The following is a 14,328-nucleotide window of genomic DNA, read 5'->3' on the forward strand; positions in this document are numbered from 1 at the left end:
CATAGATGACATTTTTTTCCTTTGGACCCACGGCGAAGAATCACTGAAACGACTACACGATGACATCAATAAGTTCCATCCAACCATCAGACTCACCATGGACTACTCTTCAAAATCGGTTGCATTCTTGGACATACTCATCTCCATCAAGGATGGTCACCTCAGCACTTCGCTTTACCGCAATCCCACGGATAACCTCATGATGCTCCACTTCTCCTGCTTCCACCCGAAACACATTAAAGAAGCCATCCCCTATGGACAAGTCCTCCGTATACACAGGATCTGCTCAGACAAGGAGGAGCATAACAGACAGATGCTGAAAGATGGCCTCATACAAATGGGATATGGCGCTCGACTCATCGATCCAAAGCGCCACAGCAAAAAACCCACCGACCTCCTCAGAAGATGAACATGGGACACAACCGACAGAGTACCCTTTGTCGTCCAGTACTTCCCCAGAGCGGAGAAACTATGACATCTTCTTTGCAGCCTTCAACACATCATTGATGAAGATGAACATCTTGCCAAGGTCATCCCCACCCCTCAAACAACCGCGCAACCTCAAACAAACCATTGTTTGCAGCAAACTACCCAGCCTTCAGAACAGCGACCATGACACCACACAACCCTGCCATGGTAATCTCTGCAAGATGTGCCAGATCATCGACATGGGTACCGCCATTATACGTGAGAACACCATCCACCAGGTACACGGTACATACTCGTGCGACTCGGCCGACATTGTCGACCTCATACGCTGCAGGAAAGGATGTCCTGAGGAGTGATACATTGGCGAGACCATGCAGACGCTGCGACAACGGATGAACGGACATCGCGCGACAATCGCCAGGCAGGAATGTTCCCTTCCAGTCGGGGAACACTTCCCAGTCAAGGGCATTCAGCCTCTGGTCTTCGGGTAAACGTTCTCCAAGGCGACCTTCAGGAAGTGCGACAACGCAGAATCGCCGAGCAGAAACTTATCGCCAAGTTCTGCACACATGAGTGCGGCCTCAACGGGACCTTGGATTCATGATGCATTACATTCATCCCCCACCACCTGGCCTGGGCTTGCAAAATCCTACCAACAGTCCTGGATTGAGACAATTCACACCTCTTTAAGCTGGGGTTACCCCTCTCTCTGGCTCTGTAAAGACTTAATTACCTGCAAATGCTCACATTCAAAGCATTGTCTTGCATCTTTGACTTTGTCTATATATATGTTTCTGGAACTTACCTCTTCATTCACCTGAGGAAGGAGCTGCGCTCCGAAAGCTAGTGATTTGAAACAAACCTGTTGGACTTCAACCTGGTTTTGTAAGACTTCTTACTGTGCTCACCCCAGTCCAACGCCGGCATCGCCACATCATGGCTAATAAACCACAAACTTGTACTGCTGTAGCCCATGTGGTGTAGGAACAGCCAATTGTGTGTGTGTGTGTTTATGGGGCCGAGGGGAGGGTGGGGGTGTAATTCCATGATTTTGACCCAGTGACGGTGAGGGAACAGCGATTTTGTTCCAAGTCGGAATGGAGTGTAACTTGGAGGGAAACATGCAGCTGATGGTGTTCCCGTGCATCTGCTACCACTGTTCAACCAAGTGATAAAGGCCACACGCTCGAAAGGTGCTGTCAAAGAAGCTTTGATTAGTTGTTGCAGTTCAACTGTGTGCCAATGGTGGAGGTAGTGAATGTTTGATGTCCGTGGATGAGTTGCCAGTTAAGAGAGAGCTGCTTCATCATAGATGGCGTTGAGCTTCTTGAATGTTGTTGGAGCTGCACTTATCCAGGCAAGTGGTGAGTATCCCATCACACTCCTGACGTATGCCTTGTAGTATAGGCTTTGGGGAGTCAGGAGGTGGGTTTCTCGCCGCATGATTCCCAGCCTTTGATCTGCTCCTGTAACCACACAATTTATGGATGGTCCAGTTAAGTTTCTGATTAATGGTCACCCACAGGATGTTGATGGTGGGCGATTCAGTGATGCTGATGAACATCAAGACAAGGTGGTCAGGTGCTCACTTAATCAAGAAGATCATGTTGGCGCTTGTGTGACATGAACATTACTTACCACTGATCAGTCCAAGCCTGGATGTTGTTCAGGTCTTGCTGCAAAGAAGCAAGTACAGACTTTTTTGCTTATTCATTCTTGGGATGCGTGTGTTGCTGTCAAAGCCAACATTTATTAACTTCTCAACTGTCGTTGAGAAGGTGGTGGTGAGCTGCCTTTTGGAGCAGCAACGTTTCAGGAGTGGTTCAATGCACTTGAGTGGCTTGTTTGGCTCTGTCCGAGGGCAGTTGGGAGTCAACCACAGAGCAATGGGTCTGGAGTCTCACATAGGTCAGATCAGGTCAGGCCGACAGATTTCCTTCGCCGAAGGATATTAATGAACCAGATATATTTTTATTACAATCCAGTCGTCTCCTGGTCCTCATTACTGAGACTAGCTTTTCATTCCAGGTTTCTTAATGAATTGAATTTAGATGTCCCCTGTGGCCATGGTAGAATTTGAACTCATGTCTCTGGAGCATTAGTTTGGGTGTGCACATTACCATTTCCTTCACACAATCACTATGCTGCTGTCCCTGTGATAAAGAAAAGGATAGGAGCAAGAAGATATTATTGGGTTAGAGGTTTGAGTGGAGGGTTCCAGGAAATTACACTTTTCCATTTGATGAGTTGAGTATTAATGCACAACAATGGATAATGCCATGGTTCGTTGAGAATTAAATTAGAGAGGGTGGTGGATTGATTGCAGAACAATGCAGGTTAGCTGAATGGGAAGCCAGATAGCAATTGCAGCTCAATACAATGAGATGTCATGTAGTACATTTGGGAAATATACTAAATGGTAAAATGCTTAAGTAGATAAACCAAAAGGTCTGGGAGTGCAGTTGCGAAAATCTTTTAAAAGATGGGAGTAGGTCAGCACAGTGGCGCAGCGGTTAGCGCAGCTGCCTCATGGCACCGAGGTCCCAGGTTCGATCCCGGCTCTGGGTCACTGTCCGTGTGGAGTTTGTACATTCTCCCCGTGTCTGCGTGGGTTTCACCCCCACAACCCAAAGATGTGCAGGCTAGGTGGATTGGCCACGCTAAATTGCCCCTTAATTGGAAAAATGAATTGGGTACTCTAAATTTTAAAAAAAATAGATGTTCGACATGAGGACATAGAAAATAAAATCCAAATGATGGTGGATTTTTATGAAACATTGTTTAGACATGGCTGCATATTGCATGCTGCTACGGAACTCCACTGTAGGAAGCCTGGGCAGGCTCATTTTTGCTGGGAGTGAAGTTACACAAGGAAATTGGATAGGAATTTGAAAATGAATAAAAAATAATCTCAGTATAGAGCAGGGATAAGAGGTTAGTCTAGCCCCATTGGCACAGATGGGCTGAATGGTCTCCGATCTGTGATATACTTTCGGTGCATATGTTAATGAGCCACACACCTGCTGCCAACACATATCAGAAGATTGCAAATGTGTCACCTGCAAACTTTCTGTCTAAATTACTGGCAGTGCACTTTCTAAATTTCTGATATGTGAAGTTGGCAGGTCAGGCTGCCTTGCTGCCAATTCTTCAAATCTAGATTAGATCATTCAAGAGGAGAGAGAGAAAAAGCTTTTCCAGATGAAGTTACGTCTCCCAGCATTTCATTCTTTTGCTGAAAACGTATCATTATGAATTTAATTTTCTCAGAGCAAATTTTGCATAAAAGAACAGTTAAGGGACTAGCTTTAAAGGAGATGATTGGCCAACCTACTTTCATTTGTCTGGATGCAATGTGACAATTTAGGTCACAATTATGTTGAAATGCAGCATCTTGTCACTTAAATGGGATGCCAACTCAAACCAGAGTTGTCTCCCAGTAACCATGGGATGCAGTGTTATGTGGATGTATGACTTTTAATAGATTGATACATGTTAGAATGGTGCACCCTTAAATTATGCAACTTTAGGTTCCCAATGGCGGCAGAGTCCAGAACCAGGGCTCACCGTCTGAGGATACGAGGTAGACCATTTAAAATGAGAGGAAGAGAAATTTCTTCACCAGAGAATGGCTGCGAGCCTGTGGAATTCTCTACCACTGAAAGCAGTTGAGGCCAAAGCGGGAATCTCCATTGGCCGATGGCAAAATCGAGCATGCGATCGGGCGGCGAATAGCTCCCGATGCCGAAATCACGGCAACCGTTGGTTTGACGCCGAGTCTCGATGCCCCGCCTCTCTGAAACTGGCAACAATGCGACGCACACCGAGCGTCATTGAAATTCCATTTGTATATCATTAGTGGGCCCACCCGCGATCCTCCGCCTCCGGTGCGGTCCCGTGTGCTCTCACAAATCGGAAACACGGTGGGGTGGCTGCTGAGAGAGAGCGAGGGCGTACGGACAGTGTCCAGCACCGCCACACTTCGCCACCAGCATAGGCTGCTGGCCGGGGTTCTTCTGGCCAGGCTGGGGGGAGTAGTAGGGGGTGGCCAGGAGTTTGGCTGTGGTCAGCATGGACGGTTATACAACACCATTACCGCAGCCGGCAAGGCAGCCACGCAGCTGTGCCTGCCGCTGACAGCCCGCTGTAAACCTGGTGCCCTGGGTAATCCAGGTGACCCCCCCCCCCACCGAGGCACCTCCCTGGGTGCCCTCTGGCCCCAGCTGACCCATTAGTTGTTTGGGGCACAATCTGCCCCACCTTCCCGACCCGATCAGTGTGTGTGTGGGGGTTGTTATGTTTAAGCGCGGCAGCAGCTTGTCAGCCCTGCGAGTGTCCATCATGGACCCGCCGATTCCCGCACCATTTTTCATGGGTTTCTATGGTGTTCTGCATGACGCTGGTGCTACCCCTCACTGGTAGCAGAATCAGTGCGCTGTTGCGCCAATTTTTCTGACGTGAAAGTCCACGGATCCTCCGTTAGCACTTAGACTCAGAAACGGAGAGTCCGGCCTGTGTGTTTTCAAGGAGGAGTTAGATATAGTTCTTGGGGCTAAAGGGATCAAAGGATATGGGGGAAAGCGGGATTAGGCTATTGAGTTGGATGATCAGCCTTGATCATGATGAATGGCAGAGCGAGTTTGAAGGACCAAATGGCCTCCTCCTGCTCCTATTTTTTCTGTGTTTCTATGTTTAGAAGTGTTTCATTAAAGTATTGCACAACTGCAAAGCTCCACAATAACCACTGAATGGATTAATATTGAACCTGGTCTTTCAGTGGCTTTATACAGGGGCGTGCACAGTTCCTATACAATAATAGTAATAATCTTTATGATTGTCACAAGTAGGCTAACACTCATACTGCAATGAAGTTACTGTGAAAATCCCCTAGTTGCCACACTCTGGCGCCTGTTTGGGTACATAGAGGGAGAATTCAGAATGTCCAAATTACCTAACAGCACGTCTTTCGGGACTTGTGGGAGGAAACCGGAGCACCCGGAGGAAACCCATGCAGACATGGAGAGAATGCGCAGACTCCGTACAGACAGTGACCCAAGCCGGGAATCGAACCTGAGACCCTGGTGCTGTGAAGCAACAGTGCTAACCACTGTGCGACCATGCCGCATACTCAGCAATTTGCTATGACTCTGAATAGAGACCAATTGTAAGCTTCGAGCAACTAGTTTTAGAAAATCTGGGATAATCAGCATGCATGAATGATAACCAGACCCCATTTTAAAATTCTGTTCCTGGATATTTAAGTTATAAACTGCTAGCCACGTCATGTGTGCTCTGCCCAAAGATTTAATCAAGAGTGGTTTTCTATTGCCTTCCACTCTCAGGGATTGGCAGAGGAGGCTGCTCCCAATGGGAATCAAACCCCTGCTTTTGGCCCTACTTTGAACGACATGCTAGCCTTCTAGCCAACTGAGCTAACCCAGGCTAATGCTCTGGGGACACGGTTTCAATTCCCAGCTCTGCAGCTGATAGAATTTGAATTCAATTAATGATGCGGGAACATAAAGCATGACTCAGTAATGGTGTCCATGGCAACTGTCATCGATTATTATGAAACCCCAATTGGTTCACTGGTGTCCTTTGTCGAAGGGAATCTGCCATTCTCCCCTGGTTTGGATTACATCAGGGGCGAGATTCTCCGACCCCCCGCCGGGTCGGAGAATCGCCGGGGGCTGGCGTGAATCCCGCCCCCGCCGGTTGCCGAATTCTCCGGCACCGGAGATTCGGCGGGGGCGGGAATCGCACCAGTTGGCGGGGCCCCCCCCCCCAGCGATTCTCTGGCCCGGATGGGCCGAAGTCCCGCTGCTAGGATGCCTGTCCCACCGGCATGGATTAAACCACCTCTCTTACCGGCGGGACAAGGCGGCGCGGGCGGGCTCCGAGGTCCTGGGGTGTCGCGGGGCGATCTGGCCCCGGGGGGTGCCCCACGGTGGACTGGCCCGCGATCGGGGCCCACCAATCCGCAGGCGCGCCTGTGCCGTGGGGGCACTCTTTTCCTTCCGCCTTCACCACGGTCTCCACCATAGCGGAGGCGGAAGTGACTCCCTCCACTGCGCATGCGCGGGAATGCCGTCAGCGGCCGCTAACGCTCACGCGCATGCGCCGCCCAACAATGTCATTTCCGCGCCAGCTGGCAGGGCACCAAAGGCCTTTTCTGCCAGCAGGCGGGGCGGAAATCAGTCCGGCGCGGGCCTAGCCCCTCAAGGTTAGGGCTCGGCCCCCCAAGATGCGGAGGATTCCGCACCTTTGGGGCGGCGCAATGCCCCACTGATTTGCGCCGTTTTTGGCGCTGGTCGGCGGACATCGCGCAGGTACCGGAGAATTTTGCCCCTGACTCCAGACCCACAGCAATGTGGCTGAGCCTTAACAGCCCTCTGAAATGGCCTTGTAAGCCACTGAGTTCAAAGGTAATTAGCGATGGGCAACAAATGCTGGCCCTGTCAATGACGGCCATATCCCATGAAAGAATAAAGAAACTGCCCTGCACTTAAATTGCTAGGTGCACGTTGATTATGGAACATCCTGCTGCCACTGATGGTGCAGTGTCTTCAGATTTGTGGAAGGGGACATAAGTTTACACATAGGCAGCTTGCAGTATCGGTGTAGTCCTAATAATGTATAACAGAAAATAGTTGGCAGGAAGTACAGACAGAGTGGGATTTATAAAATATAGATGTTGCATTTGACTCTTGGTTACATACCTTTGATGCAAAAGTCCACTGTCTAAAGAATTGCATTATCAAAAAATGCAATAAATCAGGCTTTTAGCTGATATATTTTAAAAAGGAAAATAACATAACTTTTATATTCTTTCTTCCTCATTCCTCCTTAGTTTTACTGGGCTACTGTTCGAACACTTCAGAACCTCCCCCATGAATCCATTGCTCATCTACGAGTCTAGATGACAAGAAACGGCACATTTTTGCAGCCACAGCCACATCTAGTGATCAGGAATGGGAAGCTTGGCTAATTTATCTTTGCCTAGCTCAGGAAACAGCTGAGGTCTGTTGTGCTGCCCCCACAGCTATCCTATCTGACTTGGCTCAGGCCGTGCTTTGCATGGCCCTATGCCAGTGTTGCCTAATATATTAGCCACATGTGGCCAACTGGAAATCCAGATGTGATTAATTCCAATCCTGATTAGTAAATTTTAAAAAATGAGCCGTGGACACCATCCTTGGGCTGTAGTCTTAATACTGATATCTTCATGGCACATTCACCTTTTTGTGTGCTTATTGGTAAAATAGTATTTTTTTTCCTTAGTTTGGTTACTGAGTGATGTTTAAGTAAAAATATGCATTTTCCTGTATTGGGAAGGATATATAAAGTGTTATCGTACTAAAATTAGTGCGCGTGAATATTTTTAAAATAAATTTGAGTACCCAATTAATGTTTCCAATTAAGGGACAATTTAGCGTAGCCAATCAAGTTACCCTGCACATCTTTGAGTTGTGGGAGCGAAACCCACGCAAACACGGGGAGAATGTGCAAACTCCACAGGAACAGTGACCCAGAGCCGGGATCGAACCTGGGACCTCGGCGCCGTGAGGCAATAGGGCTAACCCACTGCGCCACCATGCTGCCGTGCGCATGAATATAACAGTGTTGCCATCGTCATGTTTGTGATTGGCCTGTGCTTTCCCTTGGGCATCAGATGTACCCAGGGCCTACGTAACAGTAGACTTGTAATGAATGTCTATGGAAGGCTCTACATCTTTTGTTCTTTTCTCATCTCATGAAACATAGGTACCTATAAACACGCACTAAGTTATGAGGACAAGAGACTGGATCATTGTATGAGATATTCTTGGGAGTTTTGTGTTCAAGTGAGAGATGTCAGAATGCAGAACAAAATATTTTTACACAGCTATTGATGTTGCACACCCAGGCCAGGGAAATACAATTTCCTGTTCTTTGCCTCAATTTTGACCTTTGTACCCCTTACTACCGCTGCCCTTCCGAGCAACAGAGGAACAGTGCACGCTGAGACACATGCCAACCAGTTCAATTTTTGCTCAGTAGATCTCCTAAAAGTAGAAAATGGTCAAAATACTCAATGCTTCAAGTCAATGACCTTGGATATAATTTAACGAAAACATTTCAAAGTGTGACTTTGGGTGCGTTTGGCGGGGAATTTCCCAATAGCCATGTAGGTGAGGTCACCGCCTGTATTTAACAGCACTTAGTGCCAGAAATGAGCCCCTACGAGCTTCTTGCCGTCTGATTCGCCAGACTCGTGCCTCAGCGCCTTGCCACTAACAAGAGGGTGCTGCTTTTAAACGTTCATCACCACTCACTCAGACAATACATAAGCATGGCAGCTCGCAGACCCTCGCTTTGGGGATGCCGACCTGGCCAGGCTTCTTGATGCTGTCAATACGAGATGGGACATCCTGGGCTGTCTCCGCCAGCAGGTTGCTCTGCTTTGCCGCCAGCCTGGGGGTCTTCCCGACGGCGTGGGGCTGCCCACAATGGGAAACCCCGTTGACCGGCCGGCGTAACGGAGCATCCCGCCAGCGGGGTTAAACAGAAATGTGGCGCGGCGGGGCGGAGAATCCAGACCCCTGTTCCCCTGAGGGGGTTGGAGGACCATCAACAGGGTCACCAATACTGCCTGGGAGGCAGGGGCAGTCAGTGTGAGCAGCATGACCAGGGGGACCGCCATACAATGTTGGAAGAATATCAACGACCTCCAACGAGCTGCAAGGGTAAATCATCACTCTCTTGGCATCAGTTCCACTTGCCGCATCTGAAATTCCCAACCTCTCCATCCCCCACACACAAATTACTGGCTAACACCTCGCAGCTTCCCCACATTCAATCTTCGTGCTTGTTCCTCAGCACCCTCTGGCACCCACCAACACAATCCTTTCATGTCCAGGTGCGGTGCCACACATGCCACCTGTAGATCCCCAACCCATCTAGCCTGCGGCTCACAATGCCCTCTCCCAGCAGGAAAAGATAGACCATAATAAGTAGGAAATAAGTAGGAAAGGGCCAAGACAGGGGTGGAGTACCAGAGATTCGAGCCCTCACCCCCTATGAGGAATAGGCCCTGAAAATTGGGGGGTTGACCAAGGAGAGAGCAGTTACCGACAGAGAGGTTGACCTGCGCCGCAGAGGTGAGGATCCACTGCCCCTTCACCCAGATGACCTGTCTCAAGAAAGATGTTCATGTCAGACAAAATGATCCTTCCCTCTTAATGACCACATGTCCATTGTCTCACAGGATCTCCATCTGAAGGGGCCTGGCCATCTGCAGTTGCTCAAGACCAGAGCTAACCTCACAATGAGCTGGAAGCAAGGTTTGATGTGAAATAAAGTGTCTCTCCAGAAAGCTATAGGCCTGAATGTGAACCTCGAGCTGAAGATCCGATTTGATAAGAACTAAAGTGTCTCTCCAGAAAGCCTGTGAATACTGCATTTTCTAACCTTTAGGGGCCCCACATGAATGACTCTGCCAAGAAGACCATTACCAGGGCAGCACGGCGGCGCAGGTGATTAGCAGGGTTGCCTCATGGCGCCGAGGTCCCAGGTTTGATCCCGCCTCTGGGTGGAGTTTGCCCATTTTCCCCGTGTTTGCGTGGGCTTCGCCCCCACAACCCAAAGGATGTGCAGGATAGGTGGATTGGCCACGCTAAATTGCCACTTAATTGCCTCTAAATTTAAAAAAAGACCATTACCACCTGTAAACCAGAGACTTTAACCAGCTAGCATGCTGTAAGGGAAACTTATTATAGAACCAAAGACTCCTATCTTTTGACCTTCATCCTTATTATCTTCTCCCCTTTTCCCCTTCTGTTTGTCTGTGTGGATAGAGAATGGGTCAGTTAAAGGGATTAGTAGGTATCAGCTTGCACTTATCCAGTTGTATTTGCTGCATATTTCATGATAGTTCTTGTTATAAATAAACAGTAATTCTGCTTAAACTTTAAAACCTGGTGACTGTAATTATTGGGCAGCTAACGGCCAAAGACTTTGCGTATTTTTCTAAGAATTATTGGTTAATTTACTTGTGTTGTGACTCCGGGACGAGCGGGGCTGGAATTGACCGTGCACAATCCCAGGGTGGCGTAACACCTCCTCCATTCCCCTCAGCAACCATTGAGCCAGCTTCACGTTTTTAAAAAGAAGTTGCGGGTTTCGCCCCTACAACCCAGAGATGTGTTGGTTAAGTGGATTGGCCAAGCTAAATTGCCCCTTAATTGGAAAAAATGAATTGGGTACTCTAAATTAAAAAAAAACGTTTTCAAAAGAAGCACTAAATGACGCCGATCTGATTTCTTGCAGGGGAGCCAGTGAATTCCAGAAACCCGTTGCATTTGACTTCAATATTGCTAATGAGATGGGAGGCAATGGCATAGCGGTATTGTCACTAGACTTGTAATCCAGAGACCCAGAGTCATGATCTGGGAACCCGGGTTCAAGTCCCTCCATGGCAGATGTGAAATTTGAATTCAATAAAAAATCAGGAATTAAAAGTCTCAAGGTAACCATGAAACCATTGTCGTAAAAACTCATCTAGTTCATTAATGTCCTTTGGGAAAGGAAATCTATTGTCCTTACCTGGTCTGGCCTACATGTGACTCCAGATCTACAGCAATCTAGTTCGAGTACATTAGATGGGTCCGTTTTTGTCCAATGTGTGCAGGAGGGTTTCCTGACACAGTATGTAGATAGGCCAACGAGAGTGTTATAACCTGCTGCTTACCATTGGCTGGGGACTAATGACAATCCCACAATCCTGTGGGAGTATGAGCTTCCCCAATGAGGGGGGCGGAGAAACCATTAGTAAACTCCAAGTATAAATAAAGCTGGCCAGTTTGGAACCAGCAGGAAGGGGTGTGCAGCAAGGGAAGTTGCTGCTGCTGTTATATAAATATATATATGTTATTGTAAATAAATGTTATTACTTTGTATCCTCAAAACTCGTGCTGGATGCTCCGTGGCCCTCACAAAACTGGCGACGAGGGTTAAAGTGAATAGCTGTCTACACTGCTGAAGCCACCTCCCTGGATTTTTGTTGGATACAGGTTGGAAGTTGTTTTCTATTATACCATGCCTTTGTACGGACGTTTGGACGTTTTTGATGCTGCACTGGAAAGCTGGAACCAGTACGCACAACGGATGCGTTACTATTTCCGGGCAAACAATATCACCGGAAACGAGCTCCAGGTGGTCATATTGCTCACCGCCTGCGGCCCGCGGGTGATTAGGAGCCTTATGTACCCAGCTGCGCCGGACACCAAAACATTTGATGAACTTGTGAATATAGTGGGGCACCATTTTAACCCAACCCCGTCCATGATAGTCCAGCGTTATCGGTTTAATACCGCTGAGAGGACCCCTGGAGAATCCCTTGCCGATTTTCTATCCAGGCTACGCAGGATTGCGGAGTACTGTGACTATGGTGAGACCTTGTCAGAAATGTTACGCGACCGTTTGGTTTGCGGTATTAACAATGCGGCCACCCAGAGAAAGTTGTTAGCTGAGCCAACATTGACTTTTCAACAGGCCATTCAAATAGTATTGTCCCGAGAGAGCGCAGAATGAGGAGTGCAGGAGCTACAGGAAATGGAAGTGCATGCCTTGGGGCGCAACCCCTTCCGTCCGAAAACGTCCCCCCGCACTCCTGCGGTACCTTGGGCGAGGCGACGTCTGGACCGACGCCAGTGGCTGTCAGACATTCCTCCCCAAAGGGAGCCTTCTCCAGAACCAATGGATGAGGAGCCATGTCAGTGTCAGACTTGTAGGCGCTGACCCCGTCGTGGACGCCGGTCCTGGGGGCGCCAGAGGCGCTGTCGTTCCGACCGAAACTGGGACCAGCCCAGGGGCCGTACCTTCCATGTAGATGAACCTGCGGCGATTACTTCTGAGGACGTGGAGACGGAGGATGACTGCCTGCAGCTGCATTGTGTGGCAGCTCCCCGTGTCGCCCCCATTAAGGTGACAGTACGGGTCAATGGTCACCTGCTTGAGATGGAGTTGGACACTGGCTCAGCGGTCTCCGTGATCGACCAGAGGACATTCGACCGCATCAAGCAGAGTATACAGACCCTTACATTAACCGACTCACAGGCCAGGTTGGCCACCTACACGGGGGAACCACTGGACATTGCAGGAACTACAATGACCCCTGTTGTTTATGGATGCCAGGAGGGGCGTTTCCGACTTATCGTGGTGCGCGGCCATGGGCCCAGCCTGTTGGGTCGGGACTGGTTGCGCCATTTGCGGTTGCAATGGCAGCACATCCTCCAAACAGTTTCTGAAGGGTTGACTGAGGTGCTAGGACAATACCCAGATGTATTCCAGCCTGGTTTGGGGAAAATAAAAGGGGCCGTAGCCCGTATCCAAGTCGAACCAAGATCCACGCGCGCTATTTCCGGGCGTGCCCGGTGCCTTACGTCTTGCTCGAGAAGGTAGAAGGGGAGCTCACTCGTTTGGAGAGTTTGGGTATTATCAGGCCCATCCGTTTTGCTGACTGGGCAGCACCAATTGTACCTGTAATGAAGCCAGATGCCACAGTTCGCTTGTGTGGCGACTATAAACTTACAGTGAATACGGCATCCCGACTCGACCGATATCCAATGCCTTGCATAGAGGTTCTCTACGCGAAGCTTGCAGGCAGACTCTCCTTCACAAAATTAGATATGAGTCACGCCTACCTACAGTTGGAGCTGGACCGTGCCTCCCGACTATATGTAACGATTCAGACACACCGGGGCCTGTATGTATATACACGGTTGCCCTTTGGAGTATCCTCTGCCTGCGCTATTTTTCAACGTGTTATGGAGGGCATTTTGAGAGGTTTACCACGTATTGCTGTCTACTTAGATGACGTTTTGATTACAGGGACGTCGGAGCAGGAACATTTGGAAAATCTGGAGGCTGTCCTTAGACACTTTTCGGAGGCTGGAGTCCATTTACGTCGCACAAAGTGCGTAATTCAGGCAAAGGAAGTAGTCTACCTAGGTTATCGGGTGGACCGCGAAGGTTTGCACCCCGTCGCAGAGAAGGTGCGTGCGATTCAACAGGCCCCCGCCCCGACTGACACTTCGCATCTTTGTTGTTTCTCGGTCTCGTAAACTATTACGAGAGGTTCCTCCCCAATCTGGCAACTACGTTGGCCCCGTTGCACCTCCTGCTAAAGAAAAATCACACCTGGGTTTGGGGTCGGCCGCAAGAAACCGCTTTCCGGTGGGTAAAGCAACAATTGTCGTCGTCTGGGTTACTAACCCACTATGATCCTGGAAAGCCTTTGCTCGTCACATGTGATGCATCACCGTATGGTATTGGGGTCGTCCTGTCCCACAAGATGGAGAACGGGGCCGAGCGACCGATAGCTTTCGCCTCCCGCACATTGACTGCAGCGGAGAAAAAGTACGCGCAGATCGAGAAGGAGGGCCTGGCAGTGGTTTTTGCAGTGAAATGCTTCCACCAGTACGTGTATGGCCGCCATTTCACTATCGTGACTGATCATAAGCCTCTGCTGAGACTTTTCAGAGAGCATAAGCCAATACCGCCCATTGCTTCCGCACGGATCCAGCGCTGGGCTTTGTTGCTTGCTGCATACGAGTATTCTCTGGAGCACAAACCAGGAACGCAGATAGCAAATGCCGACGCACTGAGCCGATTGCCTTTATCGACCGGCCCCATGTCGATCCCCACGACCGGTGAGGTGGTTGCAACCCTAAATTTTATGGACACCTTGCCTGTCACGGCATCACAGATCCATGAATGGACCCAGACGGAGCCAGTCCTGTCAAAGGTTCGGCACATAGTCCTGTATGGTGGGCAGCATAGACAGCTCCCAGGCGAGTTGTGGGCATTTTCCTCCAAGCTGTCAGAATCCAGCGTGGAAGACGGCATCCTCTTGTGGGG

Source organism: Scyliorhinus torazame, chromosome 1 (assembly GCF_047496885.1).
Source record: "Scyliorhinus torazame isolate Kashiwa2021f chromosome 1, sScyTor2.1, whole genome shotgun sequence".
Lineage (NCBI taxonomy): Eukaryota > Metazoa > Chordata > Chondrichthyes > Carcharhiniformes > Scyliorhinidae > Scyliorhinus > Scyliorhinus torazame.